Raw genomic sequence first — 5,256 nt, forward strand, 5'->3', positions numbered from 1 at the left:
GAGAGAGAGAGAGAGAGAGAGAGAGAGAGAGAGAGAGAGAGAGAGAGAGAGAGAACACCCTAGCCAACAGAGCAGACACTGATCTGGGACTGAAAACCATTTTGATTCCCTGTGCACATTCCAAATCTTTTCAGACAGAACACAGCCCTTCACAATTTGCCAGACCCTCATTAGCTCAGCAGTCTGTTGTCTTAATACCAAAATCCTGCATATTGATAGAAATTCAGATGAAGGAAAATTATATTTAAAGACAAACATCCTGTCATTTATGGTTCCAGTTTAAGAATCCTGCCCTCCAATAATTTTGGAGTAATCTTGAGACTGCTTGTTTTTGGTTTTTTTGTTTTGTTTTGTTTTGTTTTGTTTGGGTTTTTTTTTTTCCTACAATATATAATATAATACTGTTCTGAGACTCCAAGTTGGATTCCCATCCCAAGCTGGGCTTCCTTTAGTCTCATGGATTTTAAGTGCCATCTAGTGGTCAACTTTCAAATGTCAAAACTAATTTGAAATTTAACTTAACAAGCATAATTGGAGAATGTGTGGTCTCAAAATCAAGATTTAATCTCATTACCAGAGAATCACCATGGATCAATCACATGCAAATTACAAATATTTAAAAATTATGAATACAAATTTCCAACTAGTCCAAAATAGCAATGTGAGCAACATTTGATAAATTCCCAACTCCTTGATCAAAAATGTGAAAAGGTTTTGCAAGGACTTTGTCCCACTGCATGGTACAGACATAACTTATTTCTAACTTGAAAGGGTCTCACCACTTGTGTTTTCCATTCGCTCTGAAAAATCTACCCATTTTCCCACTATAGAGAAAAAACAATGACTCTGGATTTTGCTCCATAGGAAGACAAACTTCTTTATTGTCAGCCCCACATATAGACAGGTTTCAGAGGTATTCCACCAACTATGAATGAAGAATTTCATCTTTCCTAAACATGCAGGTGTTTCCCTGTGTCACTGTTCTCTAAACAATTGAGTACAGCCATTTGCATAGTAGTGACATTGACTTAAGCATTATGAACTCTATGGAGTTGAATAAAGCACTTGAGATGCTATGTACCTGTTGGAAGCAAATGCTCTGCCAGTCTAAATATAGGACTTGAGTGTCCTTCGAGCTGGAGGCCAGAGCTTGTTCCTACAGACACTGAGAGATAACTGAGTTTGTGGCTTACCCCTTCAAGCAGAAGGCAAGTGAATGCACTGGTCCCCACTGGCCCCATTCACACACAGACTTCAGCATCTATTCTTCTTGGGTTTGCAATCTCACAGCCCCATCACCCGCCCTTGGGTGACGCTGACTAAATGGTTGTATGATTTCAGTTTCTCTGTCCTTGTATAACAGCAGACATATCAAGGGGAACAAAAATGAGGGAAGGTGTCGATAGAACCCTCATCACATCCTAAAGGATTGCAGTTCCAGACAAAAAAACCCGTGGATGGATGCTGTGGCCTCGAGATCAAAAGAAAGGTAGGGCAGGATTCCACCTAGTCTGAGGAAATCTGTACAAATGAAATGCTGCCTGGGGGTGCTGAACAGGCATTTCTTCTACTGCACACATGAAAAGCTGCACAGCAGCTCCCATTTAAAATGATTAGATGCTCTTGAGCAGAGGCTACCACAAAATCCTAGCTCACTAGAGCCCACTGGATTTGGGTTTTGATGCTATTTGTTTTCTGAACAAAAATGTTAACCATAGACGCATAGACAGAAGCAAAATGTAAGACATAAATCAGCCTTCATACATTTTGTAGACACAGCCGTCTTAAAACCCCTTTGAATATTTTTCCCTGTATGTGTCTAGGGATAAAGGTTAGGATCATAAATATACCCAGGATTGGTCACCTGACTTTTTTCACCTAATATGTGCACCTCTTCAAGCTATTCAGCTTATGGATATATTGTATGTACCACAATTCAGTGAACCAATTCTTTAATTAGATTACCTCTAAATGGTTGTCCTTATATCTAAATAATTCTGAGATTAACTTCCTTACAAACAAATAAGATGGCATAAAAATGTACAGGTTGATTTCTAAAATGTGAATTACTGGACTTGTGGATGTGTTTAAACTCTCTGATGCACTACCACAAACTGGTCAGAGAAGTGTGGCGATGACTAACAGTCCTGCCAATACCCTACAAGGGGCCAATGGTGGCATTCTTTTTGAGGAGAGTGGCTGCCATCCACCTTCCCTCTCCTCTTCTTTAGGGAGTCTCCTTGACAATGTCAAGGTATGATGAAAAGGTTAAACCTCCTAATCTTCTACTTTGTGGGTGCGGGTCTTGTGGCCGTTAAAGTTGCATGAACATCTCCAGAGCCCATCCAAGGACATCTGACACAGGATATAAGCAACCCCAAGAACAAATGCAAGTCTCTCAGGCTCTGGGAGAAGTGTTAATTGATCTGTCTTCTATGTTTCTAAATTACGTTGTTTAAAGTTCTGTCTACATTTTATAATCCCTTTCCAGCTTCCTTATTGTTGTAGAGTAACTTCTATGCTCTCTATAACCCAGAAATTACTAAAGGTGGCTTTGGCAAGACTTGGAATATTCTAAAGGCAATTCATTGAGATTAGGAAATAAATACTCAGGAGTCTCAGGAAGTACCTGAAATCAACCAGATGCACCAACCCTGCCCCCATCCTTAAGGTTGTATAAATCAGTAAAGAAAACTGCTGAGAAGACAGAGTAGCCCAACAGGCTGTGGAAAACCATCTCCAGTCCTTCAAGCTGCCAGCTCATCATGCAGGTGTCCAACTTTCCTAAGCTACTGTCCTCGCTCTCAGCAGTGATTCTTATAAAACTAATTGGAACACCAAGTTAGACCTTGATAGTATCCAGACTTTGTCATGTGTTCCTCATCCTAGGAGGGGGCGAAATTTGTTCATGTCTCCCCAGGAATAGTGTCACACAACACTTCCACACTTACACAATAGTTGCCCAAGACTAAAATTATACTCATTCTTTCTTGCATCCTGTGTACAAAGGAGCTCACTAACTGTTCAGTTTCCCTAACAACCTCCTGAGAACACTGTATCCCACAAACCAGAGTTTCTGTGGATGTGGCCACCTGGGAACAATGGTATTTTGTTTTGGCTTGTGTTGTTGGGGGTGGGGTCACTGTCTTCTCCTTTGGTACCGCACTTCCCTGTGGCTTCTTGCATGCTAAGCAGCTGAGCAGGTGCACTGCCATTGAGCTGTGTCCCCAGCCCCCCCTTCCAGATAACAATAGTAACAGGAAACAGACAACAGGGTGCTGAGACATTACATCTGAATTCATTGAACAGAATACTCTACAATTGACAGATTTTAAAACTATAATTAGATTTCCCAACTTCTTATGTCATTCTTAGTTTCTGCATAATATAGAAAGCCCTTTTATTCTCTTTAATAAAGGAGAAACGGAGCTGGCAAGATGGATCCAGGGGTAAGGTTGTTTGTCATGGGAGCCTGATGACCTGAATTTGATCCCTAGAACCTATGGTAGAAAGATTTAAAAACCAGCTCTCAAAAGTTGTCCTCTGACCTCCACACATATACCACTATACCACGGCACAGAAGCGCATCATGTGTATATGCATACACACACACACACACACACACACACACACACGCACACGCACACGCACACGCGCACACACACGTGCGCGCACACACACACACACACACACACACACACACACACACGCCAGCAGCAGCAGCCGCAGCAGCAACAACAACAAAGAAATAAATTATGTTTAAAGGCAAAAAAGTGTGTTTCAAAATATGTTCCAAAATAATTACAGTTGATAAATATTATCCATAAATTACAAGCCAAAGAACAACCAAAACAAAATGTTTCCATGCTAAAATTTATGTCACTCCTGTTGTAGTTACTTCCAAAGCAGGAAGTTTATGGCATTTGTCTATTAATCTGTGTCAGCTATAAACGCTAGCTCTTCTCCCCAAAAGTCTAAAGAAGTTCTTGTTGGCATTTAGTTTAGGCTCTGCCCCACAGTTACCTGGCAACAACCAGGTGTGCTTGACTCACTATAAAAGGGGCAGCTGATCCCCCACACACACTCTTGTTCTCTTCTCTCCTCTGGCTGTTGCCCCTTACCCTCTTCCCCCTCTGCCTTTCTCTGTCTCTACTCCCTTAACTCCTCCCCCATGCCCTAAATAAACGCTATGCCATGTGGCTGGTACCTCACAGGGTAGGGATGCTTTAGTATAAGCCCAAAGAGTCACCCCCTTTCCCCACACCATTCTGTGCCTCCACCAAACACATCCCTGGCTTCTCTTTCTTTCTTTTTATAAATCATGACAGTTCTAACAATGTAACACGAAAATGGGCAAGTGCAGTGCTAGTTAGGATGACTGCTATGAAGCATCAGTATTGGTTGGTTGGTTGGTTTGTTTTATTTAGATGAAAAGGAACAATTTCAGAAAGTGTAAGCCAGTAGAACAACTTAAAACTGCCAACCCACAGGTGGACAGAGAACAGAAAATGCTAGTCAACTGAGTGTTCTCTGGAATGAACACACTGAGTCAAAACTTAGGGTACCCACTCCAGCCCCACACATCTTCCCCTCCACCATCCTCACTTCCTGTGTCACAAAATCACTAGAATAAAATCAAAGAAGACTACCAAGCATGATAGATAATCTAGAAGGGAGAGTCCATACTAGTCATGATAGACAAACCTAAAAAGGAGAACCCTGTATTAAAGATAGAAAGTTTCCTGCACCCCTTCCACCCACCCCCTGCCCCCAGTTACCAAGAAACACCTTTGACTGGGCACTGCAGGAGGTAGGGACAGTATCTTCTAATAAAGCGGGTCTCTGAAGCAGATCGTATTGTCATCTCTTTAGTGTCTCCTTGAATTCCAGATGTGAACCACAGAGAGGTGCAGAGCAAAACAGACTCTGGAGGAAAGCCTGTGGGTTCTTCACCCATGGCAGAGACGGATCAACTGGAACTAGCAGACACAAATACAGGGTGGCTGATAAGACAAATGGAATCCGGCAAGTCAGGAGCGGGGAACTGGGAAGTTAAAGTAACATGGACAGTAGAGGCATCTGTATAGCCTGGAAACCTCCTTGCAAGGGTCCTGGAAGAACCCATAGGCAGATCTCCAAAGCAGAAGGCATGTTCATGCCTACACACACACACACACACACACACACACACACACACACACACACCCCGCCCTCCCTATCATTGTTGGCTGGAAACCCATAGCATGTAAGAAAGAC

This window comes from Mus pahari, chromosome 2, assembly GCF_900095145.1.
Source record: "Mus pahari chromosome 2, PAHARI_EIJ_v1.1, whole genome shotgun sequence".
NCBI lineage: Eukaryota > Metazoa > Chordata > Mammalia > Rodentia > Muridae > Mus > Mus pahari.